The 25,682-nt window shown below is 47.3% G+C and overlaps 1 long non-coding RNA gene across 1 annotated transcript; it reads right to left on the minus strand.

The window, feature by feature from the left end:
* Nucleotides 1-1,503: 1,503 nt before the first annotated feature.
* Nucleotides 1,504-25,682, minus strand: LOC106998234 (uncharacterized). The gene is made up of 3 exons (XR_001444633.3): nt 25,375-25,682; nt 22,987-23,198; nt 1,504-3,368 (listed from the first exon to the last, which is right to left on the minus strand). It is a non-coding gene; the product is annotated as an uncharacterized LOC106998234 (long non-coding RNA).

The following is a 25,682-nucleotide window of genomic DNA, read 5'->3' on the forward strand; positions in this document are numbered from 1 at the left end:
CAGTGGTGACTCTGTGTGGGGGATCCAATCCCACATTTCCCCCTCTGCACTGCCCTAGTAGAAGTTCTCCATGAGGGCTCCACCCCTGCAGCAGACTTCTGCCTGGGCATCCAGTTGTTTCCATACGTCTTCTGAAATCTAGGAAGAAGCGCTCAAACCTTAACTCTTGCATTCTGTGCACCTGCAGGGCCAACACCACACGAAAGCCACCAAGGCTTAGGGCTTGCACCCTCTGAAACAATAGCCAAAGCTGTAACTTGGCTCCTTTTAGCCATGGCTGGAACAGCTGGGACAAAGGGCACAGTGTCCTGAGGCTGCACAGAACAGTGGGGCCCTGGGCTTGGCCCAGGATGCCATTTTTTCCTCCTAGGCCTCTAGGTTTTTGATGGGAGAGGGTGCCATGAAGGTCTCTGCAATGCTCTGGAGACATTTTTCCCATTGTCTTGGCTATTAACATTATGCTTCTCTTTACTTATGAAAATTTCTGCAGCCAGTGGCTTGAATTTCTCCCCAGAAAATTGGTTTTTCTTTTCTAGCACATGGTCAAGCCTCAAATTTTCCAAACTTTTATGCTCTGCTTCCCTTTTAAACATAAGTTCCAATATCAGATTATCTTTGTGAATGCATATGAGTATATACTTTTAGAAAAAGGTTACCTCTTGAATGTTGTGCTGCCTAGAAATTTCTTCCACCAGATGCCCTAAATCATCTTTCTAGAGTTCCACAGATCTCTAGGGCAGGGACAAAATGCTCCCAGTCTCTTTGCTAAAGCATAGCAAAAGTGATCTTTACTCTAGTTCCCAATAAGTTCCTCATCTCTGTCTGAGACCACCTCAGCCTGGACTTCATTATCCCTGTCACTATCAACATTTTGGTCAAAACCATTTAACAAGTCTCTAGGAAGTTCCAAACTTTCCCACATCTTCCTGTCTTCTTCTGAGCCCTCCAAACTGTCCCAACCTCTGCCCGTTACCCAGTTCTAAAGTCACTTCCACATTTTCAGGTATCTTTATAGCAGTGCCCCATTTCTGGTACCAATTTTCTGTAGTAGTCTGTTTTTACACTGCTATAAAGAACTACCTGAGGATGGGTAATTTATGAAGAAAAGAGATTTAATTGACTCACAGTTCCACAGGCTTAACAGGAAGCATAACTGGGAGGTCTCAGGAAACTTACAATCATGGCGGAAGGTGAAAGGAAAGCAAGGCATGACTTACTACAGCAGCAAGAGGGAGAGAGAAGGGGGAAGTGTCACTTTTAAACCATCAGATCGTGTGGGAACTCACTATCACAAGAACAGCATGGGGGAAACCACCCCCATGATCCAGTCACCTTCCACCAGGCCCCTCCTGCGACACTGAGGATTACAATTTGAGATGAGATTTGGGTGGGGACACAGAGCCAAACCATATCCCATGCCATGCCAGCCCCTGACTTACAGCAGAGGAGAAATAAACTTCCTGTTGAAGCCACTGGTTTTTGTTGCTGTTTTCTTTATTTTTTGTTTTGTTGTTTGCAGTGAAAACTATTTCTGATATAATACACTAGAAATATTTTTAACACATGTTAAAATAAATGCAAAAGTATTAACATTTTAAAAGGTTCATTCACATATCACCAACCATGTTACACTGGTTGCCCCCAGTGCATTGCTAGTTTAGGAAACACTGACATCATGTGTCTTAGTCTATTTGGGCGCTATAACAAAATACCATAGACTGGGTGGCTGAGACAACAAACCAACAAACGTTTCTCACAGCTCTGGACACTGGGAAGTCCAAGATCAGGGTACTACCAGATTTGGTGTCCGGTGAGGGTGCTCTTCTGGTTTGCAGACTATCTTCTTGTTGCATCCTCATTCAGTGGAGAGAAGCCTATCCTGTCTTTTTCTCCTTTTGTAAGAGCAAAATCTATCATGGGGGTCCCATCTCCATGACATCATCTAACCTTAACTAGCTCCCATGGGCCCCACCTCCAAATACCATCCCACTGGGGATTAGGGCTTCAATATGTACATTTTGAGAGGACAAAAACATTCAGTCCACAGCAAATGAAAAAAACCTCAAAAATGATCAAGTAGCCCCTAAATCTCAGACCTCTTCCCTCCACGTGCCCTTGGTCTTGCTCAGCCTCCAACACATACAAGGTGCTGGGTCATGCTTTTCACTACAAAAGAAAGGGGGCAAAGGTGCATTGAAAATGCAAAGTATGAAGCCACGGCCCCTCTGCCCCCTCCCAGGAATAACAGAAATCTTCATGTCCATGCTTGGATGTGACAATAATCTCAGAATTGACACTGAAGGTGCTACTTAAGGTTCATATCCGAAGCCAACAGTCATGAGTTCCAGTAATGGGTTCCAGTCATGGGTTCTGTTATTGCCCCTCTGTGTGACCTTGGACGAGTCCATTGATCCAACTGAAATCAAAGCATTCAATTCAATTCTCCAAATATTTCCTTGTTGCTTTGTCTGTGTCTGGTGCTCATGCTTTGTGCTGGGATCCTTACCCTTAAGGAGAGTAGAGTTTAACTGGGGGTAGACTTAGCCCTGAGAAGATCAGGAAGAGAGGAGCTAAACACAGGCCTCTGTTCGGAAGGCAGCATGTTCATCTGGGTTCCCAGAGACAAGGGTTCAGCATCAGAATTTACTTGACAAGTGATCTTGGGAAGTGCTTGTCTTAACCTCTCAATGTCTTAATGCCTTAATCTATAAAACTGGCATAATAAAAGTGCTGTCCCCCAATCAGGGTGCTGTGAGTTCTTAAGATCAGTGCATTGGAACCACACAGGAGACCCAGTTGTACGCAACCTCTCCCAGTTCCCTGTCAATGACCTCATGTTGATAGCTTGAGATCCACCATGGTGGGAAGTGGGATTATTTACACCATGAGGGGAAATGCTGTGGATTGGAGTTCTATCTCCAAGAGCTGTTTGTCAAACATTTCCTAGCATGCCACTGATTTCACACAGGACAGTGCATAGCACAAGGCACTTCACGCATAGTCAGCAATGATTATTAGAAGGCAGTGAGGGCCACGTGGAGCCCAGGCCCGAGGCACAGAGGACATAGCCCCAGGGACACGTTTTCCACTCCAGGTCATGGTTGACTCCCTTCATCCGCCTTGAATCTCAGAATTTCTGCTGGCCTACAAGGGCACAGTCAAAGGGCAAGATAACCCTACTTCTGCGCAAAAGTAGATGAATTCATTGCTGTCTGCCAAACACCAGAGTTTCTGTTCAAAAGTAACGATGGTTCCAAGCAGATGGTAGCTTTTGTTCCTGCTTCTGCTAGCCATTAAAACTAGTAGCACTCTCCAGCCCTGTGATCTTGAACAAGTCACTTAATCGCTCTGTGCCTCAGTTTCCTCATCTGTAAAATGGGAATGAAAGTAGCATTACAAAAGTGCTGGGCATGTAGTCAGTGTTGAGGAAAGTTTACTACTGTTCATATAATGTGACGTTGACATCAACAGGGCCCTCACATCTGTGCCCGTGTCACCATTTATATTTTACCTCCACACACAGCTGCTCAACAACGTATCAGATAAGACCTTTGCACCCATTTGAAAGAGGCACAATGGGAGGCGCTGAAATTCTGTATCTCTAACTGAGGTCACAGTAAAGATTAGAACTTCTCCATCCAGCCCAAGTCCAGACCCTGCAAGGGGGAGATCTCAGTCGTCTGTAGAAGGATGGGGAGGGATCTTCTGCAGTGAGGGACCAGCATTTGCGAAGGCCTAGGGTTGGAAAGTGTGTGGCTCCATTAGTCTATCAATGTTCCTCGAGTGTCTGCTTTGTACTGGGTCACACACCAGGTGGGAGGAAGGAGACTTGGCCCCAGCTTCATGGTGCTAACAGAGGTATGGTGGATATGCCTGGGTGTGAACTGAGGTCTGGACTCCCAGAGAGGTGACTGTGTCCTATTCATGTTTATATCCCAGGGCATAGGCTTGTAGCGCTAGTGAGGTCGCAGTAAGGTCAGTGTGGGAGTTGGGGAGCCTCAGTCCCTTGCACACCCCACCCCACCACCTGGTCCTAACTCGTCACCCACACTCGGGCTGTCTCCGCCCTGACCGCCATTTCAGTCCCTTCCCAGCTGAGAGGCTGCTGGCCCCAAATAACTTCTGCATCCCCTCCTCCCAGCGGGAGCTTCAGAAGTCAGTGGCTCGGACAATTGCACTTGCTTTTCTCTTTCCAAAGAGGGATCTGCCTTGGGAGCCCTTTGAAAGGGCTGTGATTACATCTTCATTTGTGGGTAATGGGATTAGCACACGGATGGCAGAGCCTCCCTGCGGCAGTGGGGATTGTCAGGCCTGCCCGAGAGGGCCGGGAAAGAGGAGCTCCAGGTTCCTCTGAGCTGCCAGGCCCTGGCCACCACCCCGGAGGAGGGGGCACCCCAGTGCTGGGACACAGGGACTGGAAAATGGAATTAGCTCCATCCCAGTGCACAGAGGCCAGCTGTCTCGCCCAACCCCAACTCCTAAGCCGATGGAGAGGATCTCTCTGAAGAGGAGATATGAGAATGTGTGTGTGTGGGGTCAGTGGGGAGTAAGTTGGGGGGTCTTTTCGTGCCTTTAGTCCCCAGCTATCTCCTTCTAGAGAGACTCAGACAGGTGAAGTCACCAGGTTCGGGTCTCCCACAGGTTACATCCAATTTCCTGCCTCCCATGTGCCAGGCCCAGTAGTACTTACAGGGACGCACATCATAGTCACCCTTCTTTGAAACCTGGCTTCTGGGGCAGGCTTGGTGCTGAGGACTCTACGCACGTCATTCATACAATGCTCACCACACACCTGTGAGGCCGTGACCAACCTCATCCCCATCCGGCATAGGAGGAACTCAGGCCTGGGGCCGACTGAGGCTGGAATGCGGGATCTACTGGCCACCAACAGGCCCCACAGCAGGGCTCGGTTTAATGCCCGCTAACACATTGTGTGTTTACTTGATATTTTTGTTAAGCTTTCTCACTTTTAAAAGTTTTAATTTATTATTTTTCCAATGTTTTATTTTGAAAATTTTCAAACCTACTAAAGAGTTGCATGAATAACACAGGAAACATTTATATGACCTTTCTGTAGCGTCTAGATGCACTGGGTATTAATGCTGATATTTGCTTTTTTCTCTGTCTCACCCTCTTCTCTCTCTCTTTGAATGTGTATGTATATGTGTATATGTATTTATATGTATGTCTATATATACAGATATGTGCACGGCTGTGTACAGCAGTGCTCCCTTATCCACAGGGGATATGTTCCAAGACCCCCAGTGGCTACCTGAAACCTCAGATAGTACCGAATCATATATAATAAATATATAATCATACATAATAAATATATAATCATACATAATAAAACATATATACTGTGTTTTATTCCTATACATATCTAGGATAAGGTTTAATTTATAAATTAGGTGGACTAAGAGTTTAACAACTAATAATAAGATGGAACAGTTATAACAATCTACTGTAATAAAAGTTATGTGAACACTTTCTCCCTCTCTCAAAGCATCATCTTGTACTGCTCTCCCCCTTCTTCTTGAGACAATGTGAGTTGGTAACACGCCTGCATGATGAGATGAAGGGAGATTAGGCTGCTGTCACTTTCTGATGATGCTTTGGAAGAAGGAACACCTGCTTTGGGTGATCCTGTATCATAGAGACAGGATAATGTTGATGGCTGGATGTCAGGAACAGATGATCTCGGTGACTAACGGTACGTAGTGTCTCCAGCGTGGACCCACTGGAAAAAGGGATGATTCATGTCCTGGCAGGATGGTGTGGGACAGCATGAGATTTCATCACGGCCACTCAGAATATTGCAAAATTTTAAACTTATCAATTGTTTATTTCTGGAATTTTCCATTTCATATTTTCAGACCATGGTTGACTGAGGCTAACGGAAACCACGAGAGCAAAACCATGGATAAAGGGGGACTGGTGTGTGTGTGTGCACGCGCACACGCACGTGTGCACACATGCATATATATTTTTTGTGAACCATTTGTAGACAAGTGTGAGACAAACATGAATTGTCTCCTAAATACTTCAGCACGTTTCTCCTAGAACAAGGGCATTCTTGTACATAAATACAGCAATGATTCTCACACTTAGGAAATTTAACATCAATTCAATTCTATCATGTGCTTCTTAATCTACATTCAAATTTCCTCCCAATTAACCCAATCATGCTCTTTAGATCCTTTTTCTTTGCAAATCCCAGCAATTTTCAAGGATCATGCATTGCACTTACTAATCACTTCTCCAAGATGTGATCTGAAGAACTGAAAGCAGACTGAATGAGGGGACTCTCCCTCCCTGCATGGCTGCAGAATGCTGTGTCGGCATGCAGAGAAAATCAACACTCTCATGTGGGGCACCTTCCAGGAACCCTGCTCACTGAGATTGCTTCCAAAAATCAGTACAAAGCTAGATCTCCTTCAGATCTTGTCTTTGGGCAGTCACACTGGATTTGGTCTCCTGGCTTGTTAAATGAAGGTGCGGCCAAGTCTCTTCCAGGTCTGTCTGGGTTTCCACACCCCTTTGCCCTTCCCTTACAGCTGCAAAATCATGGTGATTCATGAATGTTTCACATGATCTATCCTCAAGCAGCAGCAAGGGCAGCACTGCAGTTACCCAGGCCAGGGGTAGACTCCGGCTCCACCACATGGAAGCTCAGCAGCCAAGTGGGCGAGTCACAGCTTCTGTGAGCCCTGGTTTCCTCATCTATGAAAATGGAAATAATCATATCTGCTGAGCAATGTTACTGGCATGTAATTGAAACTCGAGGGGAGCAACCCCTTTGCCTTCCCCTCACCATCTGGCCCTAATTTTGTTCAGAGCAGCAGTGAGCCTGTCCTCGTGGAACAATTGTGATTGGCCTGGGCGACTCTGGCCATCTCGTCAGTCTTTGCTGGAGGCCCACCTCTCCAGCCGCCCTTGCAGCCCAGGGTTGGCCATGTGGCCAATCTAACAAGCAAGGCTTAAGGGGAAGTCTTCTGAGACAGCTGCCTCTGGTTCCCTTTTCCTTTGCTGATATAAGAAGAAAGCACTTCAGGAAATGCACCACCCCCTCCTTCCTTCCTACCTCCCGCCTTTGAACTTGGTTGTGATGCCTGGAGCTGTAGCAGCCATTTGTGACCATAAAGTAACAACCATTAGGACAAAAAGCCAACTGGTGGAGGATGACAGAAGAGGAAGCTGGAAATAGCCTGGTTCCATGATGCCAATGCTCAGCTGTTGCCCCAGTCCTGAACTGCCACCTCCCACTTCTCATGGAAGAGGAGTCCATCTTTATCGCTTAAGCTACTGTTGTGCTTTATAGCTTAAGATTCTGTGGGAAGCATTCCTAATTGATACAACTTCCAAGAAACTTCTAGATGCAGTGGAAAATATAAGGCATATAGGATCAAACACAACTGGTTCAAAGGTAAGAGGCAGCCCCTAATTAAGTGCATGGGCCAGGATGCATTACTTCACCTCTCTGAATCCAAATGTCTTATCTACAAAACAACAACAACAACAACAACAACAACAACAAAAATTCCACAAACAAACAAAAATATCCAGGAAATGCTGTGAGGCTAGAAAGACATACTTATATGCCTATATTTATTCAATTGTCCATTCAACAAGTATTTGCTGAGCACTGCTGTGTACTGTTCATTCAATGAATGTTTTAATGAGCACCTGGTATGCTCTAAGTACTGTTTTAACACTGCGGGTATCATAATGAAATAGATCAACTTTTCCCTCTCATAAACTTACATTCTGCAGTTCCCTTTGAGTTTCAATTACATGCCAGTAACATTGCTCAGCAGATATGATTATTTCCATTTTCATAGATGAGGAAACCGGGGTTCACAGAAGCTGTGACTTGCCCACTCGGCTGCCGAGCTTCCATGTGGTGGAGCCGAAGTCCACCCCTGGCCTGGGTAACTGCAGTGCTGCCCTTGCTGCTGCTTGAGGATCGATCACGTGAAACATTCACGAATCACCATGATTTTGCAGCTGTAAAATGCTCTGGAGGAAGGACAATGCTGTTTCCAACTCCTTTTGGAAATGTGTTTCTCATTTTGATCCCATTTTATCAGATACATAAACTGGATTATCTGGAGAACGAACAGGCTCAATGGTACATTTTCAGCTAATAATCTTTGCTTTCGACTTCTCAGACCTAGTGGAATTGCCATGCCAAGAGAGCCCCGGCCCGGCCTGGCACACAGCATGCCGTCCTGTGTATTTGTATCACCCTCTTCTTCTTCAGCTACTCGAGAAGCCTTAGAAATCCAAGTGCAGTCTTTCCCTCCACAGTCAGGGAGAGCAGGAAGGAATTCCACTCTTTAGAATGTCTACTAAGGTGATGGCCCCGTCTCTACCCACTTCATTTCATCCTCGGGCCAACTCTGGGAAGTAGGAGTCATTCATCTTATTTTATAGATGGAGAAACTGGGGCTTGAGGGGAAACTTGCTCAAGATCACCCAACCCAGACCTGTTTGTGGTTATTTGTTTAGCGTCTGTCTCCCAGCATGACTGTGAGCTCAGAAACCATGTCTGTTTTATTTACCACTAAATCCCCTTAGTTCGGGGTCTGGCGCCTAATAAAATACATGTTTGTAGGATTGAAACGTGGAGTCTAGAACCTCTTGCCGCTTGAGGGTCTATATGGCTACAATTCTAAAATTCTCCAACTTGTTTACCTTAGCCTGAGAGGGGATGTGCAGGGCATAAGACAGAAAGACGAAGAAAGGAGACTCACATTGAGAATAAATGCAAAACCCAGGCTAATGTCGGAGAGACAAGGCTTCCCCATCATGGCCCAGGACTGCTTCATTGGAGCCTCTGCAGGTTTCCATCACACACATTAAGCAAGGCTTGGTGTCATTTTCTAAAACAGAAAGAGGTGGGCAAAGCCTAAATGGGTAGCACCGAGTGGGTCGCAAGTTCCTGGGTAAACCCCTTTCCTTTTCTGGACCTCTGTTTCCTCATCAGTAAAGTGGAGGAAGTTGAATTCCTAGACTCAATCTTCTCTCTGCTCAAACATCCTTCCCAGAGCTGAGATTGCTGAACTTTTTTTCCAGGCACTATAAAGTAAAAATACAAAACTCTAGCTTAAGACACCTTGATCTTATCTATTTGCAAAGAGTAGGTAGCTTAACAAACTAATAGGAATCAACCACATCAATGTACAGATGAGAATAAACCTATGCCTACATGATACTTACCAGGTATTTCATCATCTCCATTTAACAGACGAGCAAACTGAAGCACAAAGAAGATGCATTTGCATAAGGTGTCATGGTTACTAAGTGGCGGAGGCTGACTCTCAGTGTCCATGCTCCTAACTACCTTACCGTGCCACCTTCCAGTTTGGTCTCTGCTATGTGCTGGACCTGGGGCCAAGATTTTACACAAAATATTTCTCACTGATCTCTCCAGATGGGAAGACATTGCCATCATCTCTGTTTTCAAAGAAAGTAAGTAGTGCTCACACAGGAAGCAAAAATGGCTGAGCTAGAACCAGGGTTTCCCCTGGGAGTTTGACACTCATGTCCCTAAAGATGTCATTAAGCAGGCCAACCTGGGTGGCGATCCCTGCTCTTCCACTCAGCTCTGCAACAGCAGGAAACTTGCTAAACCTCTCTGATACTAAGTTTTTCCATTCTGGGAAAACTCTCCCGGGCTGTGTAATGCAACCCTTTGAGATTAGGCTCTGAGATAAAAGAGAAACTGCCCTGGATTATTCTTTCTAGTGAGGTTGATGCACTGAGGGATGCAGGAATACACACATTGGCTCCAGGTACTTTTCCCTTCAGACTCTTCCCTCCCCAGTCCTTGAAGTGAGTGGAGCTGGGACTGGGCACCTCTGTTCAGGCCACTCTTTGTGAGGACAGAGGGGTCACTACCAACCTGCCAAGGATTTAAGGGCAAAAACTTCCTGCATCCCTGACCAAACGCATGTTCAGTCCCCACCCTGCGGGGTGTGCGGAAGGCCATCACTGTTCTACTGTGGCACACAGCATCTCCTGATCCAACCCAAAACACTCAGAGAGGACTGATATTAGAGGATGTGGACATAGGGAATATTCACTCCCGTTTGCAGAGAGCTTCCCACGCTTTGCTTATATTGCGTCATCCTTTGAGCTTGGTGGTGTTCTTCCTGCTTTACAGACAAGGACATGGGCCCTGAGAGATCATTTCCATATCATATGGTGGTGCTAGAATGGAAGTCATCAGTTATCCCGTCTTTAGATCATGGTTGTCACTGCCAAACTGCAGGCAATAGCTGGTGGATGTGCCTGGGCTGCGAACCTAGGTGTGGACTCCCAGAGAGGGGACTGTCCAATTCATGTTTATATCCCAGGGCACAGGCTTGGCACACAGTAGGTGCTCACTGAGCACTCACTGGATGGATAAATGAAGGACGAATGCACAGATGAGAGCCCCAGCTCCTAAGGTAGTGACTAACTGCTCACCATGCCCACTTCCTCTTCCCCTGGGCACCCAGCTGGACTGCGTTTTCCAGCCTCCCTTGCAGTTCTGGCCAATGGACTATGGGGAGACATTAAGTGCACCATTTCCAAGGTTGGTCCGTGAAAATCTTCCATGTGATCCTCCACTTTTTCTTTTCCCATATTGTCTAGCCATATGCACAGGATCCATCTAAGAACTCAGAGACTCGAGGGATGGTGGAACCACAGGTGGAAGGAGCCTTGATACCTGAGTCACTGCCTGGAGGAAGGCCGCTGGTAAGTACCTGCATGGAGCTGTTACTTGGCCAAGAAATACACTTCCACAGCATGAAGCAATGAGTGACGAGGTTGTTGGCCACAGCATTAGGCTACCTTCACTAATCTTGGAGTTGGAAGAGAAAACTTCTCCTGGAATCATAGGCTCTCAGGGTTGGAAAGTACCTTGGACATCTCAGAGATAAAGGTTCCACCCAGTGCAGCAATCCCTTTATAACACGTCTGCCTACAGTTCTTCCAACCAGATTTACACACCTCCAGTGATGGGGAGCTCACTTTCACAGAAGCTTCTTTCTCTGTCTTTGGACTGCCCTGGCTGCAGAAAGACACTTCCTTACCCGGAGCCCTACCTCCTCACATCTTTCTCATCTTGATCTGCCTGTTAGCCCCTCAGAGATGAAGCTGGCTTTTCCTTCTCACATGCAGTTGAAGGCAGAGCTCAAGTCCTCCTGAGTGACTTCTCATTCCTTTAGTCAACAGCTATGTGGTGAGCCCCTCCCACCTGCCAGGACCTCCCCAGGCCAAGCCTTGCCAGCTATTCACCGTTACCCCCTGGGCATGGTTTTAGGTCCTACTCCATTTTTTATCATTTCCTGTAGATATGAGCAACCAGATTCTCTTCAGGTCTGTTCCTGGCATTGACCTTAGTGGGAAAACTCACCTTAATAAAATAGCATTTCCCAAAAGACCACCTGTGCAGTGCTAAGTATCCTGTCTCCCATTTCACCCTCACAGTGATTCGGTGGAGTGGGCATCGTTTTACTCCCATTTTACAGAAGAGAAAACTGAGGTCAGAGAGGTGACTTGCCCAGAGGACCATAAGTAGAAAATGACAGCAGGGAGTTTGAATCTAGGTGCGTCTGACACCAGAGCCCAGACCCAGCCTTTCAGGTGGAGGGGAGAGGCCCCAGGCCCTAGGCAGCCAGGCATGAAGGACCAGGCTCAGCCACACTGGCCTTCAAGCCATATCGTGGGCTCACCCCTAGGAGCAGCTGCCCAGCGTGCGTTGGCCCTCTTTGGTTAGCATGGCCACACCATTGGAGGCCACAACTCCTCCCTGGGCACGTGGGAGCTGGGGTTACAGGAGGAATGCCAAGGTCTGTGCTGTGGCTGTTCCTTGTGTCCAAATTGGTTAAGGGAAGCCCAGAGTCTGGTGGAGCCAATTGCTTGGCCGACCTCTGCTGACTGGAAAGTTGCTAACATATGTCCCTAATCTGATCTGCCAGCCACTTGCCAGGCGCTGGAATTTGGGAGCTGCACTGAGGCCCTGCTGATTTGGACAGGAGGACCCCAACAGGAGGGCTGTGTACCCACTGTGTGCCAGGGGCTCACACACCAGATTTTATTTTATCCTCACAACAGGCCCGAGAAGTAGATCATAATCTACCTACTTTCCAGATGAGGAAACTGAGGCTCAGAAAAGTAAAGTCACTGGTGTACACAGACAGGGGCAGGAGAAATGGGATCTGTTCCCACTCAGGCAGATCTGGGTTTGAATTGCGTGTTCATTCCATGCTGTGATTTTCCAGTCTTCTGGCTAGAAGAAATTTATTTACAAATGGTTTCTCCCTCACCCTTCACACCTCATCCACCACGTGGGCAGAGCCCCACTGCACCATGACAGCAAGGATTGACCCAGTTAACCCCTCTGTTCCTGCGACATGCAGGAGATGCTCAGGTAACGGTGAGTGAATGGGACTCCAGGGGTTTGATGCAGGGAGAGCATGGGAGCGGGAGGCCTGGGGAACACAGGAAGGAAGGAAGCAGAAGAGTAAAAGGGCAAAAGATAGGGAGAAAGACAACCAGAAGCAAGCCTGGAAGGGAAATCGGTCACAATAAAAGCAAGAGATAGAAGAGGAAGACCTTCAGCAAAGGGAAGGCCTTCGCCTCAGCAGGAGAATGGAGAGAGCTTCCCAGCTAGTAAGGTAATGAGCTCACTGTCGCTGGAGGTGTGCAAGCAGGGATGCATGAACCTGTGTCTGGGAAGTCCTAGGGTGGATTCATGCATCCAGGAATGGCTGCACAGGCTTCTCCTACCTCTGAGAGACCGAGGTTCTGATCAGATAACCACTCCCCTCTTATACACAAGCATATTTAGAGAGCTCAGTTCTCATCTCTCATGCACTTTGAATGGAGGTAGAAAGTGCCAGAATTATAGGCTCGGAGCTGCTTTTCTGAGTTGTAAGGGCTCTGTCCTTGACCCTGAAGTCTCTCAAAGGCAGAGGAGAGGAGAGCTGTGAACCTGATGAAGGCTGCTTAGCACCAGCAGAGGATCAAGTCTGCATTCCTCAATCTGAATTCAGAGCTGACTGTAGTTGGTCTGGGCCCTCCCCACCCCTGTCCCTCCACACCCTATCAAAGCCCCACATAGGCCTAAGTTCAGTCCCAGCCAGTCCCTGCCCTCCTCTCCGCTCTCCAAATAGCCACGGTGGTGGCTGCACAGTGACTGCTGTAGTGCTTTGCTTGATGCCACGTCCAGCATAACTCTGTCAGCACTGTGAAGCCGGCGCCAAGTCTCCTTCCTCCCGCCTGGTGTGTGACCCGGCACAGAGCAGATGCTCGAGGAACACTGGTAGACTAACAGAGCCACACGCTTTCCAACCCTAGGCCCTGGCTAATGCTGGTCCCTCACGGCAGAATACCCTTCCCCATCCTTTTACAGACAACCCCATGCAGGATCTGGACTTGGGCTGGATGGAGAAGTTCTAGTAATAGCTCACATCAGCAAAAGCTTTGCTATGTGTTCTTAGTTCCTCAAGGTAACCTTAGGAGGTAGGTACATCACTATCTCAGTTCATAGGCGGGGAAACTGAGGCAGAGAGTAGCAGAGGGGTGTTCGAGGCCCAGAGTGTTGGCTTCTGAAGCCACACCCCAAACTCTAGACTGTGAGTTCTCAGGAAAAGAACGCTGGACTGAGCAGCAGAGAATGGTAGCTGTAGGTTTCTCTCCCCCATCCCCTGGCTCCTCTCAGGAAGGGGACAGAGCTCCTTGGGATCTGGCAAGATGCTTAGCACACAGTAGGTACACAGAGAAAAGTTGGGTAATGAATCAGTTCCCTTTAGGCAGCACTTTACTGGACTGTCTTTTCTTCAAATGACCCACCAGTATGAAGGATCCTGAATACTGTGTGGCTTCCCTCGCCCCGCTGATCACACAATGGAGCATCAGGAGCTGACTTTGTGGTGGCTTGCGAATCAGGGATGGGACAAATGTATTCAGTGTCACCCAAACCCTCTGCTGATGTCCTGAGACCTTCCTCCAGTGGAAGAGCCTGGGACTGGGTCTGAGGTGCCCAGTTTGCATTTCCATCGGCTGTCACAGTGGGTCCCCCAGGAAGTGGGCAGGATGGTTCTCAGGGCGTGTTCTGAGGCTCCATACCTATGGGGCGGGCGAAGAGGGAGCAGGCTGAGCGGAGGAAGGCATGGAACTGCAGTGCAGGTTCCCCAGGGCTTTGTATCAGGGATGACCCTTCAGAGCCTTCCTGGTTTGGGACAAGAGGCCAGGTCTTGATGCCCAGTTGGGCAGGCCCTGGGTGGAGCTGACCCTGGAAAGGGGCGTGAGTTTGGATGACTCCAGCCCAAGTCCAGGTTCAGTTTTCTTCAGAAAAAAAAAAAAAAAGAAATCCCCGAAGAGGGTCGACAGCAAAGTTCCATCCTCCAGCAGCTGGGGAATCTGGGAGGAACATCACCAGCCCTCCCACCATGTTGAGTGATTTTCCAGCATGGCGACCTCAGCCACATTGCCATCCTCTCTCCAGCTTTGGTTTCCTTGGCTGCAAAATGGACTAACCAGTGGTTCTCAAACTTTTTGATCTCAGGACCCCTTTGTACATTTTTTTTTTTAGATGGTGTCTCACTCTGTTGTCCAGGCTAGAGTGCAGTGGTGCAAGCTCGTCTCACTGCAACCTCCACCTCCCAGGTTCAAGTGATTCTCCCACCTCAGCCTCCTGAGTAGCTGGGATCACAGGCGCCTGCCACCATGCCTGACTAATTTTTGTATTTTTAGTAGAAACGGGGTTTCACCATGTTGGCCAGGCTGGTCTTGAACTCCCGACCTCAAGTGATCCGCCCACCTCAGCCTCCCAAAGTGCTGAGATACCAGTATGAGCCACCATGCCCGGCCTCCTTCGTACTGTTAAAAATTACTGAGGACCCCTAAATAGCTTTTGCTTATGTTCTGAATCTACCAGCATTTAGATATTAAAACTAAAAATATTTTAAAATATTTATTAATTCATTTAAAAACAATAATAAAAAATCTTGTATGTGCTAACACAAATAACCTGTTTTTTTTAAAAAAAAAAAATCAGTGAGAAGAGTGGCATTGTCTTATTTTTTGCAAATTTTTTATCTTCTGGTTTAATAGAAGCATTGAATTCTCCTATCTACTTCTGCAATCTGTTGTGAGATAGGTTGTTTGGTTGAAGTATATATAGAAAATCTGGCCTCACAGATATGTTGTTGGATGCAAGACAAGTATTTTTATAGGCTTTTCAGATAATTTCTTGATACTACACAAAACTTGACAAGCAGTAGTATAGTATTTTAATGTGGAATCTGAAAACACATCAGTGAACATTTTGTTCTTTGTCACATTAAAATCCACTAGTCTGTCTTGCACTTTGGATGTATCTTTTGCCTATGTGAGATTCTGAAACATCATGCATTAGTCATTGGAAAATGCTGGTTCACTGACTTACAAGATCTGCCAAATGTTGACACAATGAATTTTACAATATCAAAAGAAAGCACATTCGCTAATACTATCATCAAAAAAGTCTTTACATTTGGAGAGCAAGCTCACAATGATGGATACAAGTTTTCTAAAACTCTAAGTTTTGTTAGAAGTTCAAATCTCAGCCTGGCATGGTGGCTCATGCCTGTAATCCCAGCACTTTGGGAGGCTGAGGTGGGTGGATCATGAGGTCAAGAGATCAAGACCATCGTGGCCAACATGGTGAAACTCCGTCTCTAGTAAAAACACAAAAATTAGCTGGGTGTGGTGGCGTGTGTCTGTAGTCCCAGCTACTCAGGAGGCTGAGGCAGGAGAATCGCTTGAACCCAGGAGGCAGAGGTTGCAGTGAGCCGAAATTGCGCCATTGCACTCCAGCCTGTGTAACAGAGTCAGACTGTCTCAAGAAAAAGAAAGCTCACATCTCTCTGGCAATAAATACTATTAGCTGTTCACCTTGAAGCGACAGGCTCACTTTGCTCATTCTCAGAATGAGAATGTCAATCATTCTTTCAAATAACAAGGGTGCTCCGTGAAGAAGGCAGTGAGTTTCTCTTACCACTCAAACGACTGCATAACTAACTGTGTTTCTTCTGTCTGCGGCAGAAGTGCTTTACGCAGGCTTCCCATTTTGTCACACAGAATGCTAAAAAGACGTTCTCAAAGATTGAGATTTGACAATCCTTAAGGAATTTTATTGCCTCATTCAAGATTATGTGTTTATGTTTTGCTGACTGCATGATGGTGAACAATACCATAACTATTAGTATAGAACCTTCACCAGAAACCAAATTTGCTGACACCTGATCTCAAACTTCTCAACCTCCAGAACTGTGAGATAATAAATTTCTGTTGTTTAAGCAACCTAGTCCTTGGTATTTTGTCATGGCAGCTCACGTAGATGAATGTACCCTGCCCCCATACCCTTCTCCTTTCAAAGTGCTTGTGCTGTTGGTTTATATATTAATAGTTTGAAAGGCCTCTGTTTGCTGGAAAGAGCTAGGCATGAGCAAATAATATTGGCATTAGAAGCTCTGTTCCCAGACAGCCCTTGGGCAAATCTCCCAGCTTCAACGATCATGCCTTTCAGGAGATTTCTGATGAGAACATTCCAAGATGCCAGTGGAAAATCCTGATGCTGGCTATTTGAGAACCATACTGGGAAGAAAGCAATTTTCTAATAGATTTTCTAAAACAATAAACAGTGGAGAGAATGCCAGGATAGTATTTTTAACTACCACAAGCCACAAAAATCAGCTTCAAGACCTAAACCATCACACAGACTTACCATGACAGATCTGTCCCATGGAAACACCAGCAGTCTACCTGATGGTAATAATGGTGGTGGTGACGATGGTGGTGGTGATGACGAAAGGGATGATAATGATGAAGATGATGCTAATGTCATGATGATCACGATCATGACATGATGATGATGATCATGACAATCGATAATGACGAAGATGATGCTGATTGTCATGATGATCATGACAACCGATGATGTCAATATTAGAAATTATGGTGATGATAATGGCGGTGGTAATGGTGGTGATTGTGACAATGATGGTTATGGTTACAGTTATGATGGTGATGTTGGTGATGATGGTGGTGGTGATGATGGTGTTGGTAATGGCGATGATGGTGATGATAATGACAATGGTAGAGATGGTAATGAAAATGATAATGCTAATGCTAATTGTGATAATAGTGGAAACCATGGCAGTGATGATGATGGTAACTATTGTGATAATGATGATGATGATAATGATGATAGTAATGGTAATGATTGTGACGATCATGGCAGTGGTAATGATGATGATGGTGATAGTTACAATAGTGATGTTGGTAATGATGGTGGTGGTGATGATGATGGTGATGCTAATGATTTTGATGATGATGGTGATGGTGATAGTTACAGCAGTGATGTTGGTGATGATGGTGGTGATGCTAATGATTATGATGTTGATGGTGGTGGTAATGGTGAGGATGGTGATGGTTATGATGGTAATGTTAGTGATGATCATGGCTGTGATGGTGATGGTGATGATGATGACAGTAATAAGGATGGTAATGAAAATGATAATGCTGATGCTAACTCTGATGGTAGTGGAAATCATGGCAGTGATGATGGTGGTAATTATAGTGATAATGATGATGATGATGATGTCAATAAAACAGCCAGTTTTTTGAACATCATATGCAAGGAGCTTTGCTAAGTACTTTAATGAGCACTCATTTAATGTAATTAAATGTGTTATCTCATTTAATGGCAGGCAATACCTTCGAAGTAGGTAAAATATGCCCATTTTACAGGTAAGGAAACTGAGCCCTGAGAGGCGAAGTAACTTGACTAAGGGCACACAGCTGGTACATGGCTGAGATGTATTCTTTTCCCTCCATTCCAATAGTAATTTATTTTCTTTTGCTTATTTTGTTATTGCAGCTATTCCTAGGCTGACAATAGACTGAGATCAGGGTTTAAGTTTGTAGGAGAAGAAAGCTGAGCAACTTGCCCCAAAGTCACACAGCTTGTGAGTGGCCATGCCAGGATGTGTCCTCCAAAGCTCTGTACAGCTTTTGGAGTTTCAACTAATGTGCAGGTGTAAGGCCTTATTGGAAGTGCGTGTCTGATGGTTTGACCTCCAGAATCCAAGAAACTCCAGAGTCCTCTCCCAGGTGGCCAGGAGAGGGAAACAGGTTGATGGGCACTTCAGACACTGAGCAAGGCATTTGGGCCCCATCCTGCCTTGTACTTAGCTCCTGCCATTCACTCCCTACACCCCATCCAGTCCAAAGCCGGCTTTCTGAGACAGTCTCAGCCCTCCAGCTCCCCGAGGGTCCACAGCACTTGCCGGGAGCTATCGGTGAAGCAGAGAGAACTCACTTTTCAGGCTCACAGACCTGGATCGGGTTTTGTTTCACCCCAATGTGCTCTGTGACCCTGCACACAGTACCCCATCTCCCAAAGCCTCAGTTTCCCATCTGCAAGAATGACCACTTCCCAGATTCAAGCAATAATCCACGTGAGCCTGCCTCGGGCAGAGTGTGGCAGGAGACGGATGCTGGGTCAATGGAGCTTTTATCCTCCCTTTCCTACAAAATACAAGTTTTATGGGTGAGCTACATATATTTTGGCTCAAGAAAGGCTCACTACCCACAAGATGGAAAAACAAACATTCGGTGTTGAAGAAAACTGCATGATCCAGGGACCACATTGGCTTCCCTGTCTAAAAGTACAACGCAAGCCCAGTGATTACCCATGCCACTGGCCCCAGAAATGTTGATTGACCAAAGTACAATTTCATTAGTGGTTTTAGAGATATACTCACGCCAAAGTGGCTAATGCAGACTTTTCCAGCATATAGCCTTACGAATTAAGCTCCTCTTGCAATCTGAGATTTAGCAGTGGATGTGGTCAACTCCCCTCACCTACCCCAACCCCGCGTTTATCCCTGAATTTCCGCTTATAAATCCACTTTGGGATTTGGCCTCTCTATCTGTCCATCTCCTGCACACTGGGCTGATAGAATTCATTAGGGAATCCACAGGCTGCCCACTATGCAGCAGGGGCCGGTAACGAGGGGCCGGGGTGGGTGATCACAGGGCCAGTCACTGTGAGCAGGGCCCTGAGTGCACCCGGCTCCTAGTCCTGGCATTAATCATGATTACCCAGGGAACCCATGGGGATGGATAGGAAGCCTCAAATTGTTGTTTCAAGGCCCACCAAGCCCAAGCAAAGCACTTTTGAGGGAGGGTGGCTCCGGTCCTGGTGGAGCACCTTCAAGGCCCAGGTATCCATCCTCACCACCCCCTGATCCTCTGATCCACACTGCACCATCAGGGCTCAGAGCGGTGTGGGTTCTTACTCGAAGTCAGGGTCTCACTGTGATGCTTTAGTGCATGGGCTCTGGAGCCAAATTACCTGGATTCAAATCGCAGCTCCACCCTTCCTTGATGACATGGGGCTATCTGTTTTATCATTCAGAGCCTCAGTTTCCCCATCTGTAAAATGGTAATAATGAGGATAGCTTTGTGACAGGGCTGCCGTGAGAACTAGAGGAGCTGTAAGGGCTCGGAACAGGGCCCACACCGGTAAGTGTTCTGCTGCAACTTCACATCATCCTCAATCGATACAGTGTAAGAATGGCATTCAAAAGTCCCTCAGACATAAACAACATGGTTTTATGTATTTATGTAGAGACTGGGGTTGCTGGGGTTTTGCTGTGATGCCCAGGCTGGAGTGCAGAGGTGCGGGATCACTGCAGCCTTGAACCCCCTGGGCCCAACTGGTCCTCCCACCTCAGCCTCCCAAGTAGCTGGGACCACAGGTACGCCCACCACATCTGGCTAATTTTTTTTTATTTTTGTAGAGACAAGGTCTCCCTATGTTGCCCAGGCTGGTCTTGAACTCCTGGGCTGAAATGATCCTCCTGCCTCAGCCAACCAAGGTGCTGGGATTACAGGTGTAAGCACCCAGCCTGGCTTTAATTTTTATTGAGGTAAAACTCACCTAGCATAAAAGTAACCATTCTAAAATGCACAATTCAATGGCATTTAGTACGTTACACTCACATGCTATGCAGCCATCACCGCTATTTAGTTCCAGCACATTTCCATCACCCCAAATGGAAACCCCATACCTATTCTCCAGTCACTTTCCTTCTTCCCTCTCCCAAGTCCCTGTAAACCACTCATCAGCTCTCTTCCGCTATGGATTTTCTTGGACAAATTCTGAACATTTCATATAAATGGAATTATACAGTGTTTGCCCATTTGTGTCTGCCTTCTTTCCCTTAGCACAGTGTCTTCAAGGTTCACCCACACTGTAGATCCTCATTCATTTTTATGTCTGAATAGTATTGCATTGCCTTAACAGACTACATTTTATTTATCCATTCATCAGTGATGGACATCTGTTTCTACCTCTTGGCAATGGAGAGTAGTATTGCTATGGACATTCATGTGCAAGTCTTCATGTTGACATCGCTTTTCCTTTCTCTTGGGAATATACGTAGGAGTGGAATTGCTGGGTCATATGGTAGCTTTATGTGTAACTTCTTAAGAAATCACCAAACTGTTTTTTACAGTGGATGCACCATTTTACATTCCCACCAACAATACCCAAGGGTTCCCGATTTCTCCACATTCTCACCAACATTTATTTTCCATTTTTTAAATTAGCCAGCCTAGTGGTTGTGAATGGATAACAACATGGTTTTCAAATGAAGGTAGGATGTGACTTTTTTTTTTTTTTTTTAACACAAGCATTGACCCCACAGCCTTGACCCGCTATAAGCTCAACAAGGAGACTCAAGGAACAAACTGTGGCCAGGATTTCCTCTCTCTGGGCCTCAGTTTTCCCCTCTGTATCATGATCCGGTTGGTTTAGATTAGTGTGTCTCAAATGAGCTCTGTGGAAATGGCAGAGAGAAGAGGATGGAGATATTTTGCTATGGAAATGGAATAGTGCAGATGCTTTCTGGAGTCCCAGGGGAAGAAAAGATGAGTCATTCAGATAGATTCCCCTTCGTCTGGAGTGTCTCATCTACTCCGAGGTGAGGGGTCTGGCCCTGATGATCGAGTCAGCTCTTTGGAGCTGTTGCGTCAATGTCTTAAGAAAGAGTACCCAGCCCTCACAGCCACCAAAAAGCTCTCAGGTCAGATCAGAAACATAGGAAGTCTCCTTCATCCAGCATTCAGGCTTCTCCAACCCAACCCTGAGTGGGGCCCCAGAGACCCCGAGGCCACATGGAACATTCCAGGACCCCTCTGTTACTCAGGAGGAAAAGCATTCCCACGTCAACTGCTTGTCTATTTCTCACTGCATGTTTTGCTCACCCTCTGCTCAGAACATCCTCCCCCGCTTCTCCATTCAACCAGCTCCTGCAGCTCTGCGAATGCCCAGCACAGCACTGCTTCCTACAGGAAGCCTTCTCTGATGCTCTGCCTGGAGTCAGGGGTCCCACCCCTGTGCCCCCTCTGTCACAGCACTCTTTACCTTGTTTTGAACACTTTCTACTTAACTCGCCTCCTCCACTGGGCTGTGAGGTCCTTGAGCAGGCACTGTGGGACCCACCTAGGGGTCCAGCATTCATCAAGGCCACATCTGGGATAAAGAGCCCATCAGGGATGACCCGTGTCTGGGCTGCCAGAAGCCTTGCGAGGTGTTTTCCTCCAGGAGCCAGCTCCTTCCTGTCACAAGCGGTCTTGGCAGAGGGTCAGTCGTGGTGTCTGACCCTTTTTGAGCATGTGACCCAAGCTGAATTAATTTTGTGCTCCCTGCTGAGAACTTCAGGCATGAGAGAGCAACACCAGGCGGGATAAGAGTTGACACCAAGTTTTTCTGACTTCCCCTTACTTCCTGCTCTGTAGAAGCCCAGAGCTACCCAATTCCTGTCTTTCTGTGGCCTGATGGTTCAACTTCTCTTGACTTTTGTGAGCTACTCCAAATCTTGGAAATAGCGTCTTTTGTTGCATGAGGTTTGCTGGCGTCCATCTGTGTTGCTTTTCTCCAGAAAACCCTGGCAGATACAGCATATCCATTATTCTTTAGTGCACAGATCACACAGATTGGTGAACAAATGAGCTGACTCTTGAGGTCTCCCCTCAAGATGGCCAATCGGATGGGAAGGAATGAAGAAAGAAAAGCCCTCACAGCAGAGGGATCTGCACTGGCAAAGATCCCTGGCAAGGATGTACACAAGGCTGCAATGCTGGGGTGAAGGTGGGTGGGAGGGGTCCTAATTGCAGGACCATCTTCTGTCATCTTGGCCTCCTTTACTTTGTGTGTATTGTAGTTGAATACAAAACAGAGAGAAGATGTCCAAACCTATGCAGCAGTTTATGGAAGTGGAGAAGGTGGCTGGGAAATGAGACTTTAAGTGATGTTCCCCTCCCCAAGACATTGCTGGGGAGCCTGGGGTGCAGGACAGGGCCCCAGAGCAAGCTGAGGTCCCTGCTGGGAAATCAAAGGTCCAGTTCAGCCAACAGCACGCTGCATCAGACAAAGCTGTCTTACTTCAATAAAAATGGATAATCTCTTCCTTAAGCCTTTCAAAAGGTGGGCTCCAGATGGATTAAAGGCCTAAATGTGAATGTTAAAATAATAAAGCCAATCAAAAAAGCATAAGGAGATATCTTTGTGCCTAAAAAGGAATGATTCTACTCCAAAGACCCTAAGAGCACAAGACAGAAGGAGATAAATATGAAGAATTGGACTGTGTGAAAACTAAGGATTCCTGTCCACCCAAGGCACCGCCGGCCACAGCAGCAGACAGAGGACGCACGGGATGATGCCGCAAAGAGTCAAACTGATGAACGGTGACTACTTGGAATATACACGGAACTCTTACCAAACAATAAGAAAAACATCAAAGATCTGATAGAAAAATAACCACAGGTTGTGAGAGGCAGAAGAGAGGTCTAAATGGTTAACAAGGATAATGAGATGTTCAAACTCAGCAAAAATGACTGGTAGTTTTTAAAGCAGCGGCGTCGCTTTAGACTTACTATGAAAAAGGCAAATTTCCATAAGTGGATGAAGTAACATTGCCTGGAATGTCTTGGAGAGCTGTGCACTCTCGTGTACTGTAAACCCGAGAGTCTTTCTGAAGGCGTGCTGGTCAGTCCGGACAGAAGTTAGGCCTAGGTACAGCCCACATCCCTGAGACCCTACTCTGGGCTGTGGAGGTATGGATGCCGGGGAGTTGTTACATAGGCCCCTGGAAGGGCAGAACACAGATACCTAAGTAGCATTGGTCATGGGAGCAGAGGACTGGGGACATCCTGGTGTCCACCCCTCACTAGGAAACACTGGAGTTCAATGCAATGAGCTCCAGGTATAGCACACCATGGGGTGGGCCAGGAAGCAAGGGGAACAAAGGTGCCCAGTCCATAGTAAGTGCTCAGCAAATATTATTACCAACTCTTGCAAACATGGCATCCATTCACAGTAAGGCAAGCTGTGCTCAGAGGAAATGGCCTGCCCTCACTCCTCTAGGAATGTTTAATACCCAGGCAGTGTCCCTGGGACCTTGTGGGCACCAAGTTCTTATTCATTTGCCTTTTTGCTGTCCCACCGAATCCTGTGACAGGAAATGCAGCAGGTCTAATCCTGAGGTCAGAGTGGCCCTCTGAGATGGCTGTTCTTTCCGGCCCACCCCCTTCGCCCTCCTCCCGTTCTTGGGACCCTGATTAGCCTGAGTATTGGATGACCCCTGCTCTTCTTCCCCTGCCTCGCAAGGGTTAATCAGCTTTCCTGCGGGGCGGCAGGGTGGCTAGGAAGGAGGCAGCAGGGCGGCCTGGCGGCAGGCGGCTTTCATTACTTTGATGGGATACATGTGCTCGGCTTTATCTCCGGCCCTTTCTCCCTAATTCAGCGCTTGAACGTCTCAGCTGTCGGCCGATCTGCAGACAATTGCTCAGGGTAATACTATCCGGAAAAAGCTGATAAAACGCAGATGTGACGAGGCCTCTGAAATTTGCGGTTTGCTAAGTGGTTTGCTGCGATGCTTGCCCCTGGCCAGGGCGGCTTCCCTTCGAGGCTGGGAACCAAGGGGGTGGGAGTTGCATTTTTTTTTTTTTAAGTGAAAGGTTGAATAGAGGAAGTGAGTGTAGAATTTTTTTCTCTAATTAGGAAGATGGGCAAATAGAAAGTAGAGGGGGAGGGGACAATACCGGAGGACGTGGCAGTTCTGGCCTCCCCTTGGGTCCCCATCTAACCAGCCTCTCCAGGGGGTACCTCCAGAAATGGACACCTTGGGCTTCCTCTGTGCAGCCTGGAGGGGGTGTGTGGTGCAGGGGCCCCTTGGAAGGAGGCCACTCACCGGCTGTGTGACCCTGGGCAAGTCACTCAATCTCTTGCTCCACTGACTCAACCAAAAGACCAAATGACTCACAATCTCAGTTACTTACCAGGTGCGCTATGCCCAGCAGGATGCCTGAACACGGTAGGTGCTCAATGAATGATGCAGAGGTTTTCTTTACCTCACTTGGGATCCCATGTGACCCTAGAGAGTAAAGCTGCGTGACACTGATGTAAACACAATGAGTCCCAGTTGGGTGGTGGGGAAGGGGCTGGCCAGGCTGTTAGTCTCAAAAATCACAACTTCCAAGGCCAAAGTCACCGGGCTGGATCCCCTGAGGAAACAACCATCACTGTATTTTCCTGGGCCAGAGAAGTGTTGGGGCAGAGCTCCTCCACTTTACTGTGCACCCCAATCACCAGGGATCATTCCAAATGCAGATTCCCATTCAGGAGGCCGGGGCAGCCTGTGAGCGTGCATCTCTCACAAGGTCCTAGAGACGCTGAGGCCACAAGCCAGGTGAAGACCCCGAGGCGTCAGGCTGGGGAGGAGGCTTTGGGCATACTTAGGCCTTGCCCTCTCAGTCCCAGGAGAACCCTGCTGATCAGAGAGGACAGGCGGCATGGTTGGTGTTGCTCAGCACGTTGGGAACAGAGCCAGGCTGGGAGGGTGACTGCACCTGGGGCTTGGTGCTTTTCCCATAGGGCCTCTGGTGACCAACCTTCCATAGCCAGACCTGGTTTCAGACCCGTGGGTGAATCCACGTCACAGCATCCCAAAGAGAGCTCGCCTCATTACGCCCTTCCCAACTTGCTTTTATGACAAAGGAAAACTATTAATACATGAATTGATGCTGTTATGTGCTGCCATTGAGGCCATGTAACACAGTTCTTAAAACAGCCATGGGTCTGACCTGCACCTGTCTGTGGACCTCATGCTGCAATCTGTGTGCCAACATCTCAAATAATCAATAAGCCATAAAGACAGCTTGTGAAAACATGGCTTCAGTTTCAGGGGATGCCTTTTCACTCTCTTATATGTTTACGCTAAGGTAAAAATAGCCAGCACATTGAGCTTCTCCTACCGTCCTTACCTCTGATCCTCGAAAACATCCCTGGCAGGTGACTTGATCACACCCATTTTCAGATGAGGGAAACTGAGGCCCAGAAGGTTAAGTCACTTGCTCTAAGGCTCCTCGCTGGCAGGATCAGAGCTGGGGTTCAAACCCAAACGTGTTTGGGAGTATCCAGCTTCAAAGCACACACAGCTGGGTTGGTGCCACGCTGCCTCTGGACAAACAGGACCCCAGGGTCGGTGCGAGGACGCGGAGTGCTAATGCAGCCGATTGCAAAATTTAGGGCAGGGCTTGGGTATTTCCCTTGAAAAGGCCAGTCTGCAATT

This window comes from Macaca mulatta, chromosome 5, assembly GCF_049350105.2.
Source record: "Macaca mulatta isolate MMU2019108-1 chromosome 5, T2T-MMU8v2.0, whole genome shotgun sequence".
Lineage (NCBI taxonomy): Eukaryota > Metazoa > Chordata > Mammalia > Primates > Cercopithecidae > Macaca > Macaca mulatta.